Raw genomic sequence first — 12,169 nt, 5'->3', positions numbered from 1 at the left:
TTAAATAAATCTATAGATCGTAACGAAACTTATATTTTTAGTAGACCATGTATTCAATGAATTCGCGTGGTAAAAATCTTGATCAGTATAATTAATTGACGAGTCTTGTTTTTAACCCTTTACCAGCCGTCACTGTAAATCGTAATATTCCGTGTTTTAATGTTAATGTCTGTGGCGCTTAGCCCGAATATTACGTTCTATTTTTTTCAGATCTATTTTTTGACTCGATATAAAAAATATGAAGAAATTTTTTATTTACAATACTTCAGAATGTGTACATTACAATAATCCGACTTTAAAACAATAGGCTTAACATTCTGATACATAAAAATGCAATATAAATGCAATAGTCAAATTAGACGCTTTTACAACCCTAACACACAGCGCCGGACCCGTAATTTTACGTAGGCTAGTGATGCGCTAATAAAAACTAAATAATAGAGAAGGAATTCTTTTGAATTATTAATTATCTATCTACATGTCTAGACTATAATTAAACATATTAAATTAATTATTTAATATGTTTTTTAAACCTCTTATTTGAATAATGAACCACAATTAAAGATAATCGGTAGAAAACTACGAAACCAAAAAATATATATTCTTGATCTCAATATTATTTTGGGACGTCACTAATACAACTAAAAAGGAGGAGGTTACTCAATTCGTCCATCTTTATTTTTTTTTTTATGTATGTTCGGGGATAACTCCGTCGTTTATGAACCGCTTTTGATAATTCTTTTTTTGTTGGAAAGGAGATATCCTTAGTTTGGTACCATAATAAGAAAACCAGGATCTGATGATGGGATCCTAGAGAAATCGAGGGAAACTCGAAAATCCGCATAACTTTTTACTGGGTGTACCGATTTTGATGATTTTTAATTTAATCGAAAGCCGATGTTTATCATGTGGTCACATTTAAATTTCTTTGAGATCTGATGACAACTTTTGGAGAAATCTTTGATAATGCATATTTACTTGACTATTTTTTCGTCTACCTACGTTGTATTACTTGTCAATATAATTGAAGTCGGTTTTTCTTCGTTTGCCTGCAAACACAATTATATAATTTATTTGTGTTTTATTTTACATTAATCTATATATCCTCCGTTCCGTTCACCGTGGCACAGGTAGATTGTACCACTGATAGTACTGTCAATATACATGTAACTACTTGCCTATTGGCACGATCTCCTTTATAGGTTTAAAATAAATTCGTACGATGTCGCAGACAAAAGTTAACTACATGTGTAATATAAATAAAAATTATTCAGATGTCCCATCACTGTTTGAAATTTTATCTAAAGTTGCCTGGCTCTGGGGGCACGATTACTGTAACAAAATCTAGCTGGGAAAGGGTTAGACTGATTAACGTAATTATGTTTGAAGATTAATTTATGTGCGGTACTTCTTCATAAATAAATTAAACCTTTGATTAAAATTTTGTAAATTTTATTGATTTCATTACTTTGTTTATCGATAACTATACAACACTATGCAAAATTGTACCTAGAGGTTGCTGGCGCTACACGCACTTCACGCGAATTATGACATGGCGGTTAAAGGGTTAAGAGGAAAGGGTACCGGGTCTTTCTCCATACAAACGTAGTCGACTGTTTTCTCCCTGGATAATGACACTAGATCAAATATTTTTGTGACATAGAACTCTTTGCTGCCATGACCATGCCCCTATGTTTTGATTTTTTTCATATTCTTATTATCATAGGAATTAGGAGACTTCAAAAACTCGAAATATTGCATAATTTTTTGTACATTTTCAGACACTCATTAAAAAAAATATATGCATATTTTCAAAAAAATGAAAACATAGGGGCATAGCCGAAGTCTTCTTTTATTTTCTAAAAAAAAAATTTAAAAAAAATTGCCATGTTTTGAGGAGAAAACAGTCGACTACGAAACACTGTTTTGGTCAAAAATTATATACCTAAAACGGTCTGAGCTGCAGTTGTCCCTTTCTTGCTTTTTGGGGGATAGGTCTGGGGGAGGGAAGGGTCAAAGCAATACGTATATACGCCAGCGAAGTGATGCCTCATAGTCGACAATTATATCGATACACTAGTGATGTTATTTTTAGTCGATATTTTCTAAAATTCGTATTAACAAAATTAAATAATTTCTCTTTTCATAACTACAATAAAACCGTATTTGTATATGCTGTTTTTATTGTAACACTGTGCAAACCTGGACTAACGAAGGGTTTCGCTAACAAATAACAATGATAATTATGGTAAATAACTGTGTTGTTTGTTTTTGGTATCAAATGAAAGGGCTCAATACAAGGATTTCAAAAAAGTGTATTATGATTATTATTACCGTAATACTAATAAAAAATACAATAAGAAAGTTTAAAAAATTAGGACTGCTCTTTCCCATGCCTATGCCAAGCAAGCTGCGAGCCGCGCTTCTTCCTCGCCTCCTAGGCGAAAAACAACTTCGGGGTTTACTCTTTCCAATATATTTTTTTATCAATTTCGGAATACTCTGTAAAAAGCTATGCATGGTCAAACATAAATAAATATAGGTACGTAGCGACTTTAGAACCTCCTCTGTTTTTTTTTCATTGGTAAAAAATTGCTTAGCTGTTATCTTGACATTACTGAGGAGCAGATTATTAAATTTGGTCGAATCTATGTACCTATGCGATTCGTATTTGGACTTCGCAAATAGAATCATATTTCTGAATTGCGTAAAAAACTCAAGTGGCCCCACTAGCGTAGCATTCCTTGGAACCCCGGAAACCTTGGGGCCCTGTATTAAAATTAGTGGGGGGGCAGGCAAATGATGGGTAAAGATTTCTCACAAAAAATGCTTGCATTGAATTAAAATAAATATTTGTTGATTATAAGTTATAACTTCCTCCTAGAATAGACAATAGTGAGTGTAGTCTGCTGTAGCTGTTCCTGTTCCATCGAAATCCTCAGGTAATTTTTTATCAGTTTTAGTTTTGAAAAACATCAAGTTAATACCTCCGGAAAATTGGATGCAAGGCTATTGAATTTTATCAGTAATAATTCCATGAGTTCTTTAATGGAATGAATGTTTTGAATTTCGGATTTTAAGCTAATTTAAAGAGCTTGTAGTTCCAAGCTGGAGAGTTATTAGCCTTGACCTGCAGCAATAGATGCGGGGGATCGTTCGCTTCATCCTGTGAGGCCAATACTATTAGTGAATTCCTATGAATCTTCCGCATCTATATGGGGGATTCACAGGCGCATAACCTGAAGAAGAGATTCAATGCTGCCTCCAGGTCTTACAGGTAGTAAATCGCTAGGGCAAAGTTCAAACACAGCAGAATTGGCGAGAGACTATTGGGCTTTCCAAATGGAACCCATGCCTTTTGTTTCTTACAAAAGCTGTCGAAGGTAACTTTTTTTAGTCTACACTTCCATCATTGCGCGAACCTGAAGGCTCTCTGGCATATTATGCGAAAAAGTAAGCGAAATTCTTTGCACTCTTTTTGCGTCGAATTCAACTCTTGACGATGAGGGAAAAGCACCACCGAGCGTTCCACGGTGCGAACACGCGATGCGTAATGTGCACTATGAGCAGTGTCGTTTGTCGTGTTCTGCATTCTTTCGATGTCAAGAAGTCTAGTGGTGCTAATTGTATCCACCAGTGGTTTGCAACCAATGTGCGAGCTTCGTGCGCAATGTTTCCGCGTACATTCAAAGTGTGGAATGACCTTGCTAAAATTTGGGGGTTTTAAAGCGTCTAGTATCTACATCTTTTCTCTAAAGGCCATGGGCGACGGTAGCCGTTATAAATCAGATGGCTTCGTCTGCTTGTGGGCCCCATTCTTATATAAAAAAGATTAATTCATTGTTCATAATGATTAACTGAATCCCGAAATAAACGATACAGAATGTTATCAACAATTGGGCGCACGCTTGACTCGGATAAAAGGGGACTGCTTTTCAGACTTCAGTCATTTCTGAAGTTAAAACTCTATAGGTATGTATGACAGTTTTTTTATTCTTTTTTCCAGGAAGCACAAGATTAAGTGACATTGTGGATAACATTTTACTAATTTTTGCTTACACACCTTAGGGGCCCTGTAAATAGGGGGCCCCGTATCATTGATACGGCTGATACGGCAGTAGTTACGCCCTGAGTGGCACCCAATTCCCTACTTCGGGAATACGTATATTCTCAACTTACTTTACTCTATTCTTTTTAATCCTGTTGTACCTGCTTATCTAAAACGACGATTTAAATTTCTTAGTGATTCCAATGAACGCAGTTTTCGTTCTGAGGAAAGCTTACTTCTTGAATTTCCCTCTCACTCCTCTTTCGTTTATACTAAATCTTTCACTGTTCAATCTTGTCGACTTAGGAATTCTATAGACGTGTAAATTCGGTTTCTATTTTTAACCGACTTCCAAAAAAGGAGGAAGCTCTCAATTTAACTGTATTTTTTATGTATGTTACTTCAGAACTTTTGACTGAGTGGACCGATTTCTACAATTTTTTTTTAATCGAAAGGTGGTGTGTGTCATTTGGTCTCACTTGAGTTTATTTGAGATCTAGCAACAACTTTTCGAGTAATATAAATATTACGTTTTTACTTGACTATTTTCGTCGACCTACGTTGTATTATACCGCATATTTTTAATTTAATCGAAAGCTGATAATTATCGTGTAGTCATATTTAAATTTCATCGAGATCTGATAACAAATTTTTGAGTAATCTTTAATAACGCGTATTTACTTGACTATATTTTCGTCTACCTTTGTTGTATTACATCATGTCGATGTAATTGAAGTCGGCTTTTTTTCCTTTGCGTACAAGTCGAACTCGGTCCACCCACTCAAAAGTTCTGAAGTTACATCTATAATAATAATATATATAAAAGCGAAAGGTCACTCACTCATCACGAAATCTCCAAAACTATAACACCTACAAAGTTGAAATTTGGCAGGTAGGCTCCTTATAGGACGTGAACATCCGCTAAGAACGGATTTTACGAAACACGACCCCTAAGGGGGTAAAACGGGGGTTGCAAGTTTGTATGAAAGTTCTATGTTTTTGAAGTAAGAGACTTGAAATTTAAAATGTATGCTCTATAGATGATGAGAAGGTGTTCAAATAATGTATCTTTAGAAATCAACTCCCTTTTGGGGTTAAAACGGGGGATGGTAGGTTGACTCACTCATCACGAAATCTCCGAAACTATAAGACCTACAAACTTGAAATTTAGCAAGAAGACTCCTTATGAGGCGTAGACATTTGCTAAGAACGGATTTTATGAAACTTGACCCCTAAAGGGGTAAAACAGGGGTTGCAAGTTTGTATGAAAGTTCTATGTTTTTGAAGTAAGAGACTTGAAATTTAAAACGTATGCTCTATAGATGATGAGAAAGTGTCCAAATAATGCATCGTAATCTATATATACATAAAAGAGAAAGGTCATTAACTCACTCATCACGAGAACTCAAAAACCGCTGGATGGTCTGTCCATCCAGGTTGGACAAAGATAAAATTTGGCAGGGAGATAGATTATTGTTAGCAGACGTCCGTTAAGAACGGATTTTACGATATTCCACCGCTAAGGGGGTTTAATTGGGGTTGATAGTTTGTATGAAACATAAACAGCCTGAAAATAAAATTAAAAATGTAGTGGGTGTATAGAGAGGTTTTATAAAAATAACTATTAAATTATACTAAATTGTGCCTTTTAAAAAGTTACTCAGTTGATAAGCATTTCAAGTGACTGAAATACAAAAATAATTTGCGTTAAACATCTTAATAGTAACGCATATCTTCATAACCACGCGGACGTAATCGCGGGCAACATGTACAGTACAGTGTATTATCCTATAATATATAGGTAAAGGTATACGTATAACTTTCGATAACTAAGTACAATAAATTAGTCAATTCGTTTTCTTTGTGATTTTTTAATTTCCATTAATCGATAAATGGAAATAAAAAAAAAAATCAATGTACACTCGAAAAGAAAAAAAGAAATTATGTGGTGTCATGGGACATGGGTTATTTTTTTTCAAAGTCCCCAAAAGTGTATGTGATCGATTCGCTCAAAATCTACTGAACGGATTTTCATGCAGTTTCACCATTGGAGAGAGGGCTCCACCATTGGCAAGAGGAAGGTTTAGGGAACGGCTAAGCCGATTTTGATGAGAGTTTCACTGGAAGTTTGCCAGGAAAACTTTGTGACACACTAATTTCAACGCGGGCGAAGCCGCGGGCACAGCTAGTATATATATAAAAAAAAGGAAAATACAGTCGAATTAAGAACCTCCTCCTTTTTTGGAAGTCGGTTAAAAATCAATTTAATACGTATTATTATTTTCTGTTGGTGTTCAATAAAGTGTATTGTTATGTTATGTCATGTTAATCAACCACTTTTTAAAAAAATTCAATCGATTACGTAATTTGCCTAACTAAAAAAACATAAATAAAATAATAATTGAAAAAGTCGCCTTCATGATTTTTGTAAGTGTACAGTACATAATGTTTGAAATTGGTGTCATTTATTTAGCTATCTTTGTGTAATTATTGAATTTTTATCTTGTTCCAGCTTTTTCAATTGACTTTCTAATAGTTATTCTTCACGCAGGCGGCTTTTCTTGTTTTTTTTTAATTATAATATTATTTTTAACCATTGTTACATCGCCGCAATTATATGTTAATTAATATATATAACCTATACCTATGTATTAATAACTGCGACAAACATGAGACATTACAAATTATATAGGTACTAAGGCAAACATTTTATACTGTGTATGTACTACATTACATATATATACTATACTTACACTTGAGTCGTCTAGTATCAAAATCCGCCAGATCCGGAAAGGTCAATTTTACAATAAATGACTTTTCGTTTCTGTCACAGTTACAAGTGGCATATCATTTTATACATTTAAAGTAAATTTACTTTATTCGAATCTCCGACTCATCTAAGCAAAATTATTTTTAACTTTTAAATTATACAACTAAATGTAAGTAAAAAAAATGGATGTAGCGGATATTGATATTGAGATAAGGATCTGACGGAGTTTGTTACTCAACTCAATGGATGTAGCGGGTTTTGACATTCACTTTCTTAATATACAGGAAGTATTAAAAGTGGCAGGCTGAAGACGGGCAGCAGCGTCTTCAGTGCGACGGAGCTAGCCCTGCGGTCACCAACCCGCCTGCCCAGCGTGGTGACTATGGGCAAAACCCCTAATGAGTTCGTGCCACTTTTTCGCGCGAATTTGGGGAGGCCTATGTCCAGCAGTGGACTGCGATAGGCTGAAATGATGGTGACGGTGATGATGATGATGATGATGATGAGCATTATAGATTCAAAAAGTGAAACTAATGAGTGATGTTAGGTGTAGAATGAGTGATGTTAGGTAATGAAATACATACATAATTATAGTGTATACATGTAGTACATAGTATAAGTCTTATACTATGTACTACATGTATACACTATAATTATGTATGTATTTCATTACCCATTCTTACACACACCTCAACCATGTACATACCTAATTCATAAATAAAGTACCAAGTATTTCGATAATTACCCACAAAAATATAGACATGTATCAAGTCACAAAGAGTATCCAAGTCAAAATAATAAAACATAATAATAAGTAGTTTACGAAATTCAATAATAGTAAGCCGAGTCACAGCAATACGATGCAGAACAAATTCAATAAAACAAGCCAAATTCAGAAAAATAGCACTATGCGCTATATGTACTCGTAGTCAATCACAAACGAAAGATGCGAATACTAAAATATCGTCAACAATTAATAGCTGAATAGCCGGCGCACGCACACTAACACACGACAGTCACACATAGAAAAAACGGGGCGGAGATGGCGCGGGGCGCGGTAGCGGCATGCAGCGCGACAGAAACATTTTATTCAAATACCTATTTTTGAAAAGTCTCTTCGGTACCCTTTCCTCTTAATGCATACGCAACGTGATAGTAGCTCAGTAACAATAGGTACACGTGATTCCCTACTTTTTTCCCTACTTTACTGCGGAATCACGGACTACGTGTCAAGCGGGACGTGCTAAGCATCGTCGGGACGATACTTTTTCCTCCCCGTACTCTTCACTATCCCGTGCCGTTCGTGCTTCCGTGAATGGTCTTTCACTTACATTTTCTTCACTTCACGTCCCGTTCCGTCCGAACAAGAACACGTTATGTATGTAATGGCCTTTAAACAAATCTTTACTTTATCACATAACAATATGTAAACTCCTATGTCGTCTGTTCGTGCAAGGTCGTTGTTACGAGATGTTCACCAATTGTGTACGTGTAAAACTTTAAATTAACACTCGCTACGTAATCGAAAATTGATTATTTCTTATGATTGGTTACGTAAACAAATAACAGGAAACGTAATTGTTTTATACACATATTAAAATGAGTACAGCAAACAATTGTTCGTAGTTGTGTTATATTTTTTATCACGTGTGACACATAATTATCTTTTGAAAAATATTAAGTGTAATGTATTTTTTTTTCACAATAATAATACGTATATGAAATCAAATTAAAAAAACTTTTTTTTTTGTTGTTATTTAGAAGCACAAAAATGAAGGAAGTTTATATACATATACAAATTCTTGAGAACCCTTAGACCTGCTTAAATCGACCGTTGTTATTCGAATAATTCTGCTAAACTATTAACAATCTCTAATAATCTTTATAAAAATTAAAAAAAAAACATTAAAATTTACTAAAAAGCGCCTTATTTTCAATGGAACTTCCCATTCTCGATAATATAGGAAAAGTTGATTTTTCCTATACTTTAGAATAGCTATAGAGTTTCTTTTCTTGATTTAATCTAAATAGGCTAAATCTTTTAAAAAACCTTCATAATTTACAAGATTTCTGATGAAAACTTGAAAAGTTATTCCTTGTTATCTTAAGCTACAAATAAATAAGGCAGTTGAAATTAAGTTATGTAAAAAAAAATTGTAATTTAAAACATTTATATTTTTAAAGAATTATTGAATATGTATTTAAAAAAAATATAATTCGTTGGTCTTTCAAAACAATAAAACATTCATCCATCTTACCTTTAGTAGCGTAATTCTCAAAGCTTTTAGGAACTTTTAAGCAACAACCCTCTGGTTGTTGCTAAACAATAAATATTCTTGAGATTAATCGCGAATACGAATCGGCGAATCGTATTCGAAAAGAGGGTCGATTATTATATGTATTACTAATATTATATATTACAAGACACCGGTTGGTAGCAAACTGATGAAAATGGCGGGACGCTGGTCTATTTATGACGATACTTATCAGTGAGACTAGTAGGATTGTTTAATTATCATTAGTTAGTAAGCTTTATTCACACTAAAGTTTTAGACACACGTGCTGACTGTATAATATCAAATTGGAACTCTTGTTCCGTCAATAATTTTTTATTAAGCATACAACACAATAATTTTGGTACACATCACTGACCAGTAAGTTTTTACAAATTAACAAATAAAATAATAAAAATTACAATTTTTAAAACTATAAATAGCTTATAATATCGTGTAAGAAATCGTACTTATACCCAAATGTCCTTTTTCTATTACTTAATAAGTTTAAAAATAAAAATTCATAGCCATAAGCCACCAAGTAAGCTTTACAAATTTGAAAAATTTCATGATAAATTTCCATTTTATTTTCATTCAATAGTGTACAGAAATAATAATTTAATAGATATTTATTTTCAATTAATTCACACACACTTCACTAATTATAACTATTAATTACTTAGGTATAATTGTATTAATTATTTAAATATAATTACACTGTGTGTGACAGGCATCATACGCAGTGGATTTAACGTAAGACGCTGCTGTTCTACCGGCGCGAACCGCTTTCTTGACGTCACACGTCATACGCTTCTACTACTATTACAAAAGATTCATTTCAAAACATCTTTTTGTTTATTGAAAAAAAATCATCTCATTTTTTTAATTGCTTCATATTGTTTTATTTTTAATCCAAATACTCATATAATATCATCATCAACATCATCATCATCATTCCAGCCTATTGCAGTCCATTGCTGGACATAGGCCTCCACAAGTTCGCGCCAAAAATGCGTGAACTTATGTGGTTTGCCCATAGTCACCACGCTGGGCAGGCGGGTTGGTGACCGCAGTGCTGGCTTTGTCGCACCTAAGACGCTACTGCCCGTCTTCGGCCTGTGTGTTTCAAAGCCAGCGGTTAGATGGTTATCCCGCCATCGGTCGGCTTCTTAAGTTCCAAGGTGGTAAACCTTGTTATCCCTTAGTCGCCTCTTACGACACCCACGGGAAGAGAGGGGGTGGCTATATTCTTTGGTGCCGTAGCCACACAGCACCTCATATATAATGTAAAAAAAGTAATCTATGTGTATCTATGTCAAAAAAGTAAAGACTAAATCTAAGGAGTATGGTTTTATTCCATTATAAATGAAGTTACGAAATTTATTTTTTATTTTTTGCTAAAGACGTAACGTTTGCACATCTTTCTTTTTAAAAGTATCAATCAAGATATAAAATAAATGGTTCAAATCAATCAAGATATAAAATAAATGGTTAATTTTTCCATCTAGAGTTTTTTTTAGAGTTAAAATTTAATGTCGTTATGTAACTATCGTATGTATAAAATCATCATATCAAAAATTTCGATCTAGCGGGTACATCGTTCCATAGCTTAATTGGCTAGAGCACAGTGTTGCCAACCGTATGATTTAAATCGTAATCATACGACCTTTTTGGCTCTTGTGCGATGTGCGACGAGTAATCGAAATCATACGCAAAATATACGATTTTTTTTAAATCTTATACCCATCCTCATAACGAAGGAAAAATAGATGACAATTTCAATTAATTTTTGATATCATAAAAAAAAAAAACAAGCAGAAGACTTGAACGAGCTAAACTTTTTGTATTATTCGCACTATAATGAAATACGCAGCGTATGAGTATATTTAATTTTATTCTGTGGACTCAGCGATATCTATGGGCATAAGGGAATCCCCAACAATCCGACAGTCATCTAAGCGAATCGATATTTCCAGTGTGACTGTTTTCGGTATTTTCAGTACTAAATATTGGTATAATTTGGGCTCCGTAAAACTGATCTAGTTTTTTGTTGGTACCTATAATTTCAAAAGCTGGTATTTTTTAATGTATCGACTTCAAGCCATCTGACGAGATGTTACGCAAATTGAAGTTAGCTATGTAGAAAAGAATAAATACTTCCACTCCTGCATCTGCTGTGGCGCTTAATGACTCTGATAGTGACTGTGACTAGTGAAAAAAAATATAAGAGTAATAAAAATTTTTGTTAAGTTCATTACACTGTTAATTAGATTCATTTTTGTTGGTTAATAAGTAAAAATATAAGTTTATTTTTAAATTTGAAATTTATTTTTAGCCGACTCCAAAAAAAGAGGAGGTTCTCAATTCCAATTAGAGTTTTAGAATATAGTAACTTTTCTCATATCTAAAAATATATAAATTATTAATGTTAAATGTTGATTCATATTTCTTAAATGATAAATATTAACTCAAAATTATAATGTTATTCCGTTTAAAAATTGTTTTCGTTGTTTTCTTGAAACTTTATAACGTACCATTTTTTTCTTTGAAATATTAGCAAAATACGGTCTTTTCTAGTATATGGTACGATCTTCTGAAAAATAAAGTTGGCAACACTGCTAGAGCGCCGACACGGTCAGTGGGAGACGCAGGTTCGATCCCCGCTGGAACGGTCAATTTTTGATATGATATTCAAAAAATGTTTAGAATTCCTAATGTGTGGGTAACACAAAAATAAAATCGTACATAATAAAAATAGCATGGTGTCGTCTCCTGTCAAAGATTTTCATTGTAATATGAAACTTTGAATAGTTACGGGTTTCTGCAAGGAACTCACTATAGACGGCGCCACGGTTCGCTTAAACCGAAAATAATATCATCATATCAAAAATTTCCATCTAGCGGGTACATAGTTCCATAGCTTAATTGGCTAGAGCACCGACACGGTCAATCGGAGACGCAGGTTCGATCCCCGCTGGAACGGTAAATTTTTGATATGATATTCAAAAATGTTTCGTTATGTAACTTTTTTTATTATCGGCAAGTGTCAAACACAGGACGCCAATCTTTAAAAAAGGC

The sequence above is a fragment of the Melitaea cinxia genome, chromosome 24, assembly GCF_905220565.1.
Source record: "Melitaea cinxia chromosome 24, ilMelCinx1.1, whole genome shotgun sequence".
Classification (NCBI taxonomy): domain Eukaryota; kingdom Metazoa; phylum Arthropoda; class Insecta; order Lepidoptera; family Nymphalidae; genus Melitaea; species Melitaea cinxia.
This window is presented reverse-complemented; position numbering follows the sequence as displayed.